This window comes from Cimex lectularius, unplaced genomic scaffold, assembly GCF_000648675.2.
Source record: "Cimex lectularius strain Harlan isolate CLEC.00 unplaced genomic scaffold, Clec_2.1 scaffold6, whole genome shotgun sequence".
NCBI classification, from domain to species: domain Eukaryota; kingdom Metazoa; phylum Arthropoda; class Insecta; order Hemiptera; family Cimicidae; genus Cimex; species Cimex lectularius.
In genome coordinates, this window is record NW_019392677.1 from 322,777 (window position 1) to 338,313 (window position 15,537).

A 15,537-nucleotide genomic window follows, 5' to 3' on the forward strand; every position below is an offset into this window, starting at 1 on the left:
TTCAATCAAAGTATTTGTATAAAATATCAATATCTCACTGGAACTCTCAACACGACAGACATGAATGACACAACTACACGGAAAACAAACACTTTAAGAGAATACAAATACTTCGATTAAATCTAAAATTTTCTAACAATGTATAAATTCAATTTTTTTAAACCTAAAATTTTCTACCATTGTATAAATTCATTTTTTGTAATCCAAAATTTTCTAGCATTGTATAAATTCATTTTTTTAATCTAAAATTTTCTAGCATTGTATAAATTTATTTATTTATTTATTTTGTTAACTTTTTTTAAAATCTAAAATTTCTAACATTGCATAAATTCATTTTTTCACATCCTACATGTATTTGTAAAATTTAAACAATGTTTATAATCCCAGGCCCTGAAGATGATCTCAATAAAGATCGAAACGTTGGCACGATAAAGAAAATGTTTTTCTAAAACCTACGCCACACCAGATCGGATCTCACGATCTCCGAATAAAATAAATAAATAAAAAATTATGACCATATTTTTCTATAAAACTTTTTGAACAAAGGCCTCTCTAGGCCTCTTCTCTTGATGTTCCCATATATTACCAACTTTGATCTCATTTTCATGATAACAGCACTGGTGTACATGTCGACATCGCCATCTAGACTTAGTCTTGGAGAGTGGATACACTAGCCAGCAGACTTACAAAGCCCGTGTCATGGATGGGCAGGTTCTGTAAAAAAAAGTAGGATTAAAATAAATCCGACAAAAACGGATGCTATCCCCTTTACAAAGCGCATGCCTGTGTTGTGTTTCGGCTTGTCGACTTTGGGGATAATACCTTGGTCCGCTAAGCACCTTGGGGTAGTACTCGACAGCAAGCTAACTTTCTCCGCCCATATAAGAGATCGACTGAATAAAGGCAAAGCTGAAAATTCCAGCTTCTTTTGCTGTGCAAAAGCTCTAAACTACCCTCAATAAACAACACTTCTCTACAAAGAAGTGGTCAGACCAATGTTCATGTATGCTCGCATTGTTCGCCCCCTCATGGGGTTCGACATCACGATCAACATCTCCAAAATCGCCCAAACAAACCCGTCTTAATTAACAAAAATTAGCGAGTACAGGCAAATGAGAATGACGGTTCCGCAGATCACAGGAGGAAATTGAGCTTAAAATAGTGTTGTTTTTTTTTTTTAATTTTAATTTTCATTTTATTAGGTGCAAGTACAGTTGTTAAATTTATACATATAGGAATCCTATGAAAACCCTTTTTTTTCTTTTTTTATAAGTACTCTTCTAGGAATATATTATTTATAAATAAGTAGCTTCAACATTCCATAAACATTTTTCTTGTATATTGTCTTCTTTAAATAATGTGTGGTGATTAGTGACCGTTAATCGATAATTATTCAGAAATCGTGAGATGCGGTCTTTTGTGATGTAGGTTTCAGAAAAACATTTTCTTTATCGTGCCAACGTTTCGATCTTTATTGAGATCATCTTCAGAGCCTGGGATTTACAAACATTGTTACATTTAACAAATACATTTAGGATGTGGAAAAGTGAATTTATACAATGCAAATTATTTTTTTTTTAAATATATTCACTATTTGTTAAATGTAAACAATTCGTAAATCCCCGGCCCTGAAGATGATCTCAATAAAGATCGAAACGTTGGCACGATAAAGAAAATGTTTTTCTGAAACCTACATCACACCAGACCGCCATCTCACGATTTCTCAATAATTATCTTTAAATAATTTTGCCAATAAACTTGGAATTTACCCAGTCTTTGAAGGGACCCGCAAAAAGGTCGAAACCTTGGCAATAAAATGAAAAATCATCACTACTTCAGCAATTCACATATTTGATAAAATTGAATTTAAAATAAAATACCCAATTTTATGTTGTTTTCTCTTGTTAATTTCCGTAATTACTTTTGTAAATAGTACTTCACGTAAGTCCCCTTACTGGTGCGTGTAGCATTGTAAAAGGGCTGAATCGATATAAATTGGGCCCTTATTAAGGTTGTCTGTTCCTATTAGGGCGTGTATTTTCAACTTCGTCCACTTTATCCTACTCCTTTGAATGTGCCAAACATTCATGCCGTTCGATTCTTTTTTTAACCCAGCCATCGTATATCAAAAGTGAAAATTGTTGGTCACGGTCGTATATGTCCGACCGAAAATAAAACCTAAAAGTAAACCCCCTACCACCTGCGCTCTTCTTCATTATTTTGGCCGATCTGTTTGGATTTTGTTTCCTTATACAATTTAACCTCGCCTTCCTTAACAAGGTCAGACGAAACGCGTAGAAAGTTCCTGCGTGTTGTTTCAGGTTCTGTTTACATAAACAGGAGAGGAGAGAAGGCCAAATGGTTCATAATCCTAGGTTTAAAAGAGCAAATTTTGGTTTCTTGACCGACATACACACAAAACATTATTCCTATTTTGTACAGACGTTTTGATATTTTTCTCTCGTTTGCAGATGTTCTCGTTTTCTAAACATTTAAAGAAATTACCATTCTTAGCATTAGATCGAAAATTTACCTCAGGGAGTGCTATGTAATTATGTTACAATTATAAGAAAAGACAAACAAAACACGCTCGTCAACAGGTTTCAACATGGCAGGCTGCAGGGAAAGTGTGTTGTCATACCTGATGATTGTGTAGTACACAGTGTAACTTCTCTATTCCAAGCATTATTTATTTGTTTTAATTCTTCTGTATTGGTGGGATTCAAAGGTTGAGGTGGCCATTCAGTACGGGGAAAATTATTGCAGACCGTGTCTATTTACGTGCTCGACCCTTTTAGTTTAAATTTAAATCCGTGTTCAATCGAGTTCTTCAAGTTGTTCTTCGAGCCGAATCATCGGGCTCGACAATCGATGCAAAGTTCATGAACTGTCTAGACGAAGGCGTGAATTAGTTATAAACACAACCGTTCGAGATCGTAGGTATTGGCTTTGTTCCTTCCCCCTTTGCGGGGATTTATCTTATTTATAAAAGACTGGCCTCTTGCATTTGAAACGAAGAAAACAACCGAGAGTGATGTGCTATAGGCATCCCAGAAAGAACATTATAATATTAGTTGATTAAGCGTCGTTGTCAAGACCAGTAGAAAACCTCATAAAAATTGCCCTTTCTTCGGGCTATTTCCATTCTGGAAATACCATCAACAACCCTCTTTATATGTTTTCGTTCATTATTCAAATTTCACTCTGGTAGAAATGTATGTTTCTAAGTGACCTGTTGTTTCATAATTAGTTGAAGGCTTGAGTAGCGGTCAAGAATGATGTAGTTTACAAAAAAAAAACTTTTTCATTCTTTTGCGGACGTTTCGACCTTTATTCGGATCATCTTCAGGTAAATTACAAAACAATTTGAAAAAATACAATTATGATATTAAATATAATTTTTTGAAATCAAGTATTTCATACTCACATAAAGTGTGGTGCTTTCAAAACACTTTCGCACAAGACCAATATGACACCACAAGAATAGCAGCATACTTTATGTGAGGGAGAAATATTCAAAAAATTATATTTAACATCAATTGTATTTTTTCCAATCAAGATATGTTTTGTAATTTACCCAGGCCCTGAAGATGACCCGAATAAAGGTCGAAACGCTCGCAAAAGAATGAAAAAGTTGTTTTTGACCGCTCCTCACGATTATTCATATTTCACTCGTGTAGAAATTGAGGTTCTTAGTGACCTGTTGTTTCGTAATTTGTTGAAGTCGTGAGATGCGGTCAAGAAAGAGGCAGTTTAGAAAAACGCCTTTTTCATTTTTTCCGTCGTTTCGACCTTCATTCGGGTCATCTTCAGTACCTGGGTAAATTTCATAACATGTTGATTGGAAAAAATACAATTTAAGATATAAATATAATTTTTGAACCAAGTATTTCATACTCACATAAAGTGTGCTGCTTTCAAAACACTTTCGCACAACACCAATATGACACCACAAGAATAGCACCATATTTTATATGACTATGAAATACTTGGTTCAAAAAATTATATTTAACATCTGTAATTGTATGTTTTCCAATCAAGATATGTTTTATAATTTATCCAGGTCCTGAAGATGACCCGAATATAGGTCGAAACGTTCGCAAAATAACGAAAAAGGTGTTTTTCTAAACTACCTCATTCTTGACCGCTCATCACGACTTTAATTATTCATATTTCAGTCGGGTAGAAATCTGTGTTTTTAGTGACCTGTTTTTCATAATTTGTAGAAGTCGTGAGGTGCGATAAAGTATGAGGTAGTTTAGAAAAGCGCCTTTTTAACTTTTCCCCGGCGTTAGACCTTTATTCGGGTCATCTTCAATGCCTGGGCAAATTTCATAACGTATGTTGATTGAAAAAAATCCAATTAAAGATATAAATGTGTGGTGATTAGTGACCGTTAATTGATATTTATTTAGAAATCGTGAGATGCGGTCTGGTGTGATGTAGGTTTCAGAAAAACATCGTGAAATATCGTGCCAACGTTTCGATCTTTATTGAGATCATCTTCAGGGCTCAAAGTGTTTGTCTTCTGTGTAATTATGCATTCTTGCGTGTCGTGTCGAGAGTGCCGCATCTCACGATTTCTAAATAAATAAAGATATAAATATAATTTTTTGAACCAAATATTTCATACTCACATAAAGTGTGCTGCTATCAAAACATTTTTACACAACACCAATATGACACCACAAGAATAGCACCATACTTTATGTAAGAAATACTTGGTTCAAAAAATTATGTTTTACATCAATTGTATTTTTCCAATCAAGATATGTTTTGTAATTTACCAGGCCCTGAAGATGACCCGAATAAAGGTAGAAACGTCCGCAAAAAAGAATTTCACTTGTTATTAAGTTTTAGCATTAAAAAAATGTGGTGTATGTCAAGCTAGATGACCATCGAAAAGAGAATAGTTAGATTTTTAAATTATGAAACAATGCTATTCTGTTAAAAAGCTCACTTCCTTAATCTCCTGTTTCCTTCTTGCTTTTCATTCCTCAGTTTCACAAATTTATTATTTCTTTTTTTTCTTATTATTTATACCTTTGTATGGCCAATACCATTATGGTACGATCAATCGGCCAAATCAGAACTTTATTTTGTTTATAATTGTTTAAATTATTAGCTTTACTTGTTTAAAAGATGCCCTTTCAAAAAATCTCAGATGGTTCTTACGGTTCGTCGTTAAAATTACTGGCCAACGGCTAATACATCAAGGGCAAAGAATTTATTTCAATGTTTAACTAAGTTTAATTTTACGAGCGTTTTATAAATTTCGGTGTGTTTTTATCGATGAGGCAGCAAAACCTCTAGAGGATCGTTTCGCTGAAACTTCGATTTCGCTTATCTCTCCTTCTCTTTATAATTTGCACATAGGGATGCAACAGGTTGCCACGACGAGCCACCCCTTTTTACATAATCCATATAAATAAAACATGGTGCTTGCTTTAGAGTAATTCTTGACGCCCTTGGTTTTCGGATATTGGGCTTGGACAAAATCAGCAATATGCTGAGCTCGCCTCTTCCCAAGCCGGAGCATTATAGAGATTTCTGCCGTTTTGAATATGAGATGAGATTTAAATCGTTGAATTTTTGTTCTTTTACTATAAAAACTATTGATAAAAGCTAACAGTACTAATACTCATTTCTTAGATGTATTATAGAAAAAATCCATTGTACTAAAAAAATTATTCAGAAATCGTGAGATGCGGTCTGGTTTCAGAAAAACATTTCCTTTATCGTGCCAACGTTTCGATCTTTATTGAGATCATCTTCAGGGCCTGGGATTTACAATCATTGTTTAAATTTAACAAATACATGTAAGATGTGGAAAAAAATGAATTTATACATTGCAAAAAAAATATATATATGTCTATTTTTTTTAAATATTCAATCAAAGTATTTCTACACACTCAAATTGTTTGTTTTCTGCGTACGTATGCCATTCTTGCGTGTCGTGTGGCACATTCACGTAGAAAATAAACACTTGAGTGAGTAGAAATACTTTGATTGAACATAACAAAAAATATTTTTTTTGCATTGTAAAAATTCACTTTTTTCCACATGCTACATGTATTTGTTAAATGTAAACAATGTTTGTAAATCCCAGGCCCGAAGATGATTTCCATAAAGATCGAAACGTTGGCACGATAAAGAAAATGTTTTTCTGAAACCTACATCACACCAGATTGCAGCTCACGATTTGTGAATAATCATTGACTAATCACCAATAACGGTCACTAATCACCACACACGTGTTCTAAGAAAACTTCTGTTTTAAAGAGATTATGCTTTGATTTAGTGCCACTTTTACATTTAACTGCAACATTAGCTTCACCTCAGTCAACCCCAACGCCAGTAAGAACATTAAGTATATACTTGTGCAAGGATTCATGATGGACGTATTTCAAAACTGATATAAAACTATTTTGCTGCTGAAATCATACCAATAAACGTTCTTAAAACTCGACCCTTATTGGACAGATTTTCATTTTCATAATGTTTTATGAGATTACTTTATGCCCCGAATGCGATATCGATGATGACGTGCGCCACAAAATTCTATGTTGATTAGGATTCGGGTTGTGGTCTTCAAACATTATATCAACTCCCAAGCTGTCGACAAGTTTTATTGCCTTCTTCAGGGGATCTACAGAGGCATAGGGACATAGTCGGTTAGGTAGTTGTAAATTATTTCGTCAAATTGTTGCTACTTACAGATACGAAGTTACAACTTAAACACATTACACAAATTCGTCATAATACATAAAACCTCTTCTTCACTAGCTTCTTTCATACATAAGTAACAATTACTTTAAAATTAATAAACTCTTAAGGTACATATATCACAGGCGTTTGACTAGAAAATGTGCTTATCACGTTATCAGGTGAGAGGTTCTCCAACACTATCACCTACTGAAAACCATTTTATACAATTTTTTTAAAATCAACAGCTTAATTTCTGGTATATTAGTAATTCTATGTTATCACAGCCTGCTATAATAAATAAATAAATATATATATATGCATGTATTGCTACGATCCTCGGAGGGGGGCCTTGTCTTTTTCTAGAATCCCACTGTATATCACTCAAATTATTCAAATATGTTTTTAAATTACATGCCATGTTATCCTGATGAGTACAGATCATTTCTCTCGAACATCTACAACCTGTATTTTGTTCTGAAGTCGAAGACAAAATTATGGTTCGTAGCATGTTATGCTTGGATAGTGCTGTTCTCGGCATTTCTTCATCACTGCAAGCATACTTATGTTGCCGCACACGTTCAGTTAAATATTGATTCGTTTGGCCGTAATATACAGTGGGACATTGTGCACATTTGATGCAATACAATACATCAGATATAGTTTCACTAGTTTTCGTGGTCCGCTTGACCAAGTAATATATTTCAATTAATTAAGGTTTTTATTTGAGAAAAAAGTCATCGTCACGTGCGGGATTCGAACCCACGACCTTCGGCTAGATACGCCGCTACTCTACTTCTCGCTACTGACTTTTTTTCTCAACTAAAAACCTTAATTAATTAGATATAATAACATTGTATGTTTGAAGACCACACCGGAATCCTAATCAACATCGTATTGAAGGCTGGTTGACCGCATAACAAACGAAAAAAAAGTTGTTCAGGACCAAAACCGTTTCCAGGCGCTCAAAGCATTAAGCTTGACAATCCTTAGCCATCAGATATATAGATCATAATTTATTTATTTAATTAACGGGATAACACGCTTTAATAGGTTGATCAGGTTAGCCCGGGCTGGTTTCCTCTCCTCAATTTTGAAAACATTGTGATCATACTAGTCAAAATCGTAGAAAGAACTACAAAATAAATGATAATGATAATAAATAGGGCCGTCAGTGCCCCAACAGTTTAGGCGTTGACCCGGCCCGGCGCTTATCGCTGTAAGGTAAAGGTCCCGGGTTCGAAACCAGCTGCCCTGCATTCGAACCCGACATACTTACTACAATTGGGCTTCTTTTTTTTTTCTTTTTTTTTTTCTTAAAACACCGGTTTAAATGACCTCTGCCGTTGCGAACCCTCTTAAAAAAAATAATAATAATAAATATAAAGAGGAAACCTGCGATGGGAGACCCTTAACTTAGGATAAATTAAACTCAAGGAAAATAAAACCCCATAGCCTCCTTGATCTTCGATAAGTTCTAAAAATTTCCCCTTTTTTATGTTTCACACGTAGTTATTAGTTTTGCGAGGGTGGGTCCTCCCTAAGGTACGGTGGGGTGGTGAATGGGAAAAAATGTTTTGTGAGATTTTATTAACGATTATTAAAATATGGAGTTAGTATTTTACAAATTCAACAGTTTTGTTGTTATATACAATGGACTTTTTAACAGCTTGTCTGAACCTTTCATGAATAAATATCAATCCTTACAACTACATATTTCTTATAACGCGATACATTCTTTCGATGAAAAATAAATACGTTTAACAACGCCAGTTTGGGTTAAATTGATTGTGCGATTATACGGTTTATTAAAAGGTTTAAAGAGAGGAGCTTGAGGTACTCTTAAGGATCCATAGAAAATCTCTGTTTGCATGCTTGTAATTTCGCTTGCATCTATTATTCAAAAGCCACTGAAACGCTTTTACTAAGTTTTCGAAGTAGTTTGGTTGCTTTTGCTTTTGTTGAACGTTTCAGATGTCAATCTTCGTTTGTTGGCCCGCGAATTAAACAAGTGTCAACTGAATACGATGTTAAATGTGTGGTGTTTAGTGACCGATAGTTAATGATTATTTGGAGATCGTGAGGTGGCCACGGGTGCGGTTTTAGTGAAGTATACTACTTTAACTTATCCAATATTAATCCATTTACGTTTTAGTGGTCAATAGACCATGTTACTTCTTTCAATTAATTATTATTTTGATGTAACGTCTTGGTTGAGATGGTTGGTTCGAATCCCGCTCGTGACACTGACTTTCTTATCTCAACCAAGACCTTACATAAAAAGAATAATTTAAACAATGTTTATAAATCCCAGGCCCTGAAGTTGATCTCAATGAAGATCGAAACGTTGGCATGATAAAATGTTTTCCTAAAACCTATGTCACACCAGACCGCATCTCACAATCTCCAAATAAACCATGTAAAATTTCAATATGTTTAATCATAATGTGTGATGATTAGTGACCGTTAGTCGTTGATTATTCTGAAATCGTGAGATGCGGTCTGGTGTGACGTATGTTTTAGGAAAACATTTTCTTTATCGTGCCAACGTTTCGATCTTTATTGAGATCATCTTCAGGGCCTGGAATTTATAACCATTGTTTAAATTGTACAATTACATGTAGGGTGTGAAACAAAAAGATTTACACAATGCTAGAAAATTTTAGATTAAAAAAAAATTAAAATTAAAATTTTATAGCTTTGTATAAATCCTTTTTTTCAAATCCTACATGCAATTGTAAAATTTAAACAATGTTTATAAATCCCAGGCCCTGAAGATGATCTCAATAAAAATCGAAACGTTGGAACGATAAAGAAAATGTTTTTCTAAAACCTACGCCACACCCGACCGCATCTCACGATCTCCGTTTAATCATAATGTTGTCCTATCGTCCATTTTGAAATTCAAATTTACATTATCAAGTAATAAATATTGTGAAAAAACTATCCTGATATTGACCAGGTTTAAACATCAGATTGGCTATTTAATTTTTCTATTCGTACAGTCACCTCCATTATCAGGATTGTTTTGGTTTTTTTAAATCCTTTGTAACATTTTCAGTTATTTCTTGAAGGGAGTATGGTTTTTCTATAATACAATGCAATTAGATGTAACAGGTTAGTACAGCTAATCCAAGCTTGTTCAATTATTTCACACCATTGAACAATGCTCCCCTTCTTCGTAATCGGCCTTAGAAATCTTGGAGCTTAATGAAGTCTCCTTTAAAATTTAGCTTCTTAATTAATCTCCTTTCCAATAATGTAAATTCTTTGATTTGTTAATTTTAATAAGGGTTGAAGTAGTTCGTTTTTGCCCTTGTAGTTTTCGTCTGACGCGGTCGGCGGGGAAAGTCGGAAGAAAGGATCGTGGAAGGGTGTATAAAGGATGTGACGTAGCCAATCGATGCTCACCCTTCCGTCCCAAACCACAAACCATCCCTCTTCTCTGGCCATCTTTACAAATTCAAACCCCCGTTATAATTAGGTTTTCCGTCTTTTATAGAGCCGTCGGTTTTTCTTTTCAATATCACTATTCTCGTGTGAAAAAATTGATGTGAGTCATCATTCGATGTGATCTCTGATTGGAATAAATACAACTGATATATGTCTGTAGTATTTCAATTTTGTGACCTGTAAAATAAATTTGTATCTTGTAGGCAGTGAATCGGAAACCCAACTTGGGTCCTAATAACCATTTAACCATATAACCGATTTAAGTAAAATGGTTGAAAAGCTCTCTCTTTCTCTCTCTCGCTCTCTCTCTCTCTCTCTTTCTCTCTCTCTCTCTTTCTCTTTCTCTTTCTCTTTCTCTCACACTCACTCGTACTCTCAACATTACTCACTCACTCTTTCTTATTCAATCTATTTGTCTCACTCAATCTTAATATCTGTCTATTTCTGCTTCTCTAGTTTTCTTTCTCTGTTTCTGCTTCTCTCTTTTCCCTTTTCTCTCTCTCTCTTTCTCTTTCTCTCACACTCACTCGTACTCTCAACATTACTCACTCACTCTTTGTTATTTAATTTATTTGTCTCACTCAATCTTAAAATGTGTCTATTTCTTCTTCTCTAATTTTCTTTCTCCGTTTCTGCTCCTCACGTTCCCCCCTCTCTCTCACTCTTTCTTTCTTTCTTATCCTCCTCTCCTCACTTATTTGGCCAATGATGTTAACAACCAGCAACTGCCTTTAGTAAAACGCTAGAATGGGTAGATAGTCAGCCTACAAATGCAGAAAATAATAAAAATTGCTACTGACAGTAGAATACGAAAATTGAATACGAAGATTGAGCCCGGTACCATCTCATTCTCATGGGTCAGGGCATGTTAGGACAGAGGTAAATGACATCGCTGATCAGATGGCTAAGGCTGCCTTCCAAATCCAGGACTTGCAATTCGTATATTCAAAGGTTCCTCTGTCTGCTGTTAAGACTAGCTAAATGGTAAGAAATATGAGGTAACTCTGCCCAGGGACGACTGACCAGGGAGTTCTTTACATTAGTCTCTTGCCGCTTAGGGATGAACAACCTGCGACTGGAGGCTGACCCAAATTTTGGCAGTACATGGAAAAATGGCGGAATTTCTCTTTCGCTTCAAGATTACCCCCGACTCTGCTTGTTCTTGCAGGCGGGCATCGCCTCTTTGGACGACCTTCTGGGGAGAGACGGAGTGATGGCTGCAAGGTTTCCGTAGTTGCAGCTAGTGGTGACTCTCTTTCTCTCTCTCCTCTCCCCTCTCCTCTCTCTCCTCTCTTCTCTCTCTCTCTCTCTTTTGCTCTGCCTTTTTCTGATTCTTTCTACCTCTCTTTTTCTCACTCGGAATTTTATATGTTTTTCAATCTGTTTATCCCCTCAATCTCACTTTATTTTATTTCCTTTCTCCCACAACCACTCTTATTTATATTCATTATATTTAGTGGTCTATTGACAAATTACTTTCAATTTATTAATCTTTCTTTTTTTTTAGGTTTTGGTCGAAACGAAAAGGTAGTGTCAAGAGCTGGATTCGAATAGACGCAGGTCGTGGGTTCGAATCCCGCTCGTGACACTGACTTTTCATTTTAGCCAAAACTTTACATAAAAAAAGCTTATTTACATTGCTTTATTGTTCTTGTTTTATTTGTAAAATAAAATACTATTCGTTCATTCTTTTCTCTTCCGTTTTTCTCTCACTCTTTTTTTTTGTTCATTTTCTTACCATTCAAATTGTACCTCATCCTAGATCTCACCAGTAAATTCTTTCTTCCGTTTGTCTTACTTATTCAGATTCTCTCACCCTTCTCGATCAAATATCACATTAACTCTTTCTCTCTTTCTGTCCCTTCATCTTTATTTTTTTCCCTTTCATCAAAATGGCCCCCTTTTATACGTCATACTCTAGTCCTTCCCAAACGTCTCAACTCCACATAACGAACCTCTATTTTTCTACATAGGACGGATCACTCACACACACACACACACACACACACACACACACACACACCTCCACACCTCCCCTCCGAGAGATAAAAAATACGCATCTAGTAAACGGAGAGTATGTAAATGTGTGAGATAGACTAAGAAGAGAATGTTGAGGGGGCGGCCGAGTAAAAATGTGAGTAGGGATGGAGGAAAAACCTGGGGGAGATAAGGTGAGACGTGGAGTGAAAGTGAACGAACGTGGGAGAGAAAGAATGTGATAGTGAGTTAATGAAAGTGGTATGAACGGGAACGTAGAAATGGTAGAACAAAGTGCAGATAACGAGAGACATAATCAAGAATTGTACATGATATGAAATGTTAAGAATACCTTAAAATGTCTATAAAGAAAAGTCGGTTTGCGATGTGATAACAAGGATTAAATGTGATTTTATTTTTTTTACAGTAATTCTGCATAGGGTTAGATAGTGTTTCAGAGTGAAATGAAACTTGGAAGGGGAAAAAAGAAAAAAGTTACAGATGCTTGTAAACAATCTCCCTCCTTTATTAGCTTTTCTCTCCAGGAAGAAAAACGCTGATATTGCATACCGGTCGAATCCGAATAAGGCCATCCATTCCAAAACATTGCAAATTCACGTGGCTTATTGAAAAGTCGGATTGAGCTAGTTTTCATATTATTTGTAACGGGAGAAAAAAGAAAGAATGATAGATGATGAACAAATAAGCCTGTCTTCCTAGGTAACCTTGTAAAGGATTAATTATTTTTAAAAAATCCGAAATGGGCCCCGAGAGATCCATCAGAAACGCAAACGGCAGCAAATTATGATTAATCAGATTTCTCCCGGTCGAAGATTAATTTACGACTTTCAAACCGTGGATGACGAACGGCTCAGGATTTATATGGAAGGAAATGGCGTGAGTCATCATTTTCTTTTAGTTATTCCAGGTATTTAACTTGTTTGATCCTATGCTAAGTCTGGCTTTATTAAAAGCACGCTTAACTTCACTAATTTCGTTCCAAAACAGAAGCGGAAAGTTGAGTTGTGTGACGAAAAAGATCGAAATTGATCATCTATCGTCGCTTCTACTGTCGGAGACGTTTGGTCATTAGTTTATGACCATTTTATCCGTTTAATATATGGATATAAATAGTTCTTTTGTAAAAGGTAGGTAAACATGTTGGTCTCGCTGTTTTTATAGCGTTTCGCTGACAGACATGTTCAACTTCATGACTGTGTTATATTAAATCAAATTGGACCTATTGCACTTCAAATTGTACCACTTTTTTGTTTGAAAAATAAGGCGATTGATTAAGTGAGAGGAAAAGAGTGATGTAAAGAGAGTGAGAGAGAGAGAAGGGAAACGTGAGGAGCAGAAACAGAGAAAGAAAATTAGAGAAGAGGAAAAAGACAAATTTTAAGACTGATTGAGACAAGTAGATTGAATAACAAAAAAAGTAAGTGAGTAATGAGAGGTGAGGGGGAGAGAGAGAGAGAGAGAGAGAGAGAGAGAGAGAGAGAAAGAGAGAGAGAGAGAGAGAGAGAGAGAGAGAGAGATAGGAAAATGAGAAGCAGAAACAGAGAAAGAAAACTAGAGAAGAAGAAATAGACAGATATTAAGATTGAGTGAGTCAAAGAGAGTGAGTGAGTAATGGGGAGAGGGAGAGGTGAGAGAAAAGAAAAGTGAGAACCAGAAACAGAGAAAGAAAACTAAAGAAGAGGAAAAAGACAGATTTTAAGACCGAATGAGACAAATAGATTGAATAACAAAGAGAGTGAGTGAGTAATGGGTGAGGGAGGGTGGGAGAGAGAGAGAGATCTAACCATATCAACTAAACAAAAAAATAAAAATCTCCTTTTATATCATTTATTGTCTTGGAGTCACTTGAAAACAAGAATCACTTTACGAACTTATTGTAGAGAAAAAAATTAAATGGGGTACCGCAGGGGCCGAGGGATTAGGGCGTCGGACTCGTATTTGCCACGCAAGTGGTCGTGAGTTCGAATCCTGTCAAATTCAATGGCTCTGTAAGTGATAAAGTTTGAAAAGGAAAGAATTGCATACTGACCCATCGGGTTGTATATGACAATTACTTTTATAGTAAAATATGCATTCTGTTTATGTTAATTAACGTACAGTTTGATCAAAAAGAAAAAATTAAAAGCTACTAAGCTTGAAAATTATGTCCAACATTTGGTTCGTCATTTGATCCTCCTGTAATTTCACTATTTTATATAAATGACTGGCATTTATGTACTTAAGATACTTTGTTCATCAGGTTCGGTAAATTGTTACGTTTTTAGAAGTTTTTGTTGTTAAAAATATTGTAGTAGGTAGTTTTTGGTCATGTGAATCACGCCTTATCCACACTGTTTACTTATTGCGTTTTCACCCTGTGTTTTAATTGTGTAAGCTGAGTCACTGAATTTATTAGTATTCAACACCGGCATATTCTCCAGAACAATGGTCAGATTTGCTCTCGTGGATAAATGGATGATTCATTCAGGCCCATTTCCACTTATGGGACTCCAGTTTCCCCATGCCTTTGTCTGTTTATATTATTTAATACGTTGTTTTTATTAACTTGGTTTTTCCCATGTTTCAGGTCAGTATCCGTTCTTCTTCATGGGGTTTATAATGAAGGTAATTCTATATCTATTAGTTATAATGCTCGCGAGTTGTAGGACGGGAGTAAATTAAACCGTGTAATATTAATTAAGTTTTGGACGTCGAGAGGCCTTGAAAAATACGACGGAATTATGCATGAAATTAATCAGGTCAGCAATACGCCGAAAAGCGTTCTATTTTAAAGGAATAACTTCGGAAAACAAAGCAACAGCTAGTTAAATCAGTCCCTGTTTTCATCAACATATCCCACTATTTTTTTTTAATAATCCTCTGCAAAATTGAAACAGTCCATCGGAATATTTTGTTGTTAAATTTGTCATCAACTGACCCTAAAAAATGAGGATTTGTAGAATGGTCACCATTCTGTTGAAAACTCGATCCAGTTTTAGTCAACTCTGAAATAGAAAGTATCTGCCATTTTGTGAAAGACTGTTTTGATCTAGGGCAAATTTGGATTTTTTTTTTATAAGAATAATATAAAAATTGGGTTTTTGCCTTTTGTTCTATACATCTAAGGGACTCTCATAATCCAATAAAGTAAAATATATGTTTAATTGGTCATTAATCGTCATTAGTCGTCCTAAACAGCTCATTTTTCTTTCCTTTTTAAAATTAATTTAGCCTAATTATTACGATTTATATATAAAATTTATATAANGTTGTTTCTGTCTTCCTGGCCTCATCCCCAATCTACCTTTTGGAAAGAAAAATATATTTATCTGTTGGTCTTTTTTTTTAATTTTTAAATTTTATTTTTCTATTCCCTATTCATCCTAAATAAATTTTTCTTTC

The 15,537-nt window shown here is 35.1% G+C and overlaps 1 protein-coding gene across 1 annotated transcript in view; it reads left to right on the forward strand.

Annotated features, from left to right (window-relative positions):
• LOC106673830 (serine/threonine-protein phosphatase 4 regulatory subunit 1-like) overlaps positions 1–15,537 on the forward strand; it is a 226,181-nt gene that overhangs the window by 82,150 nt on the left and 128,494 nt on the right. The window lies entirely within an intron of this gene.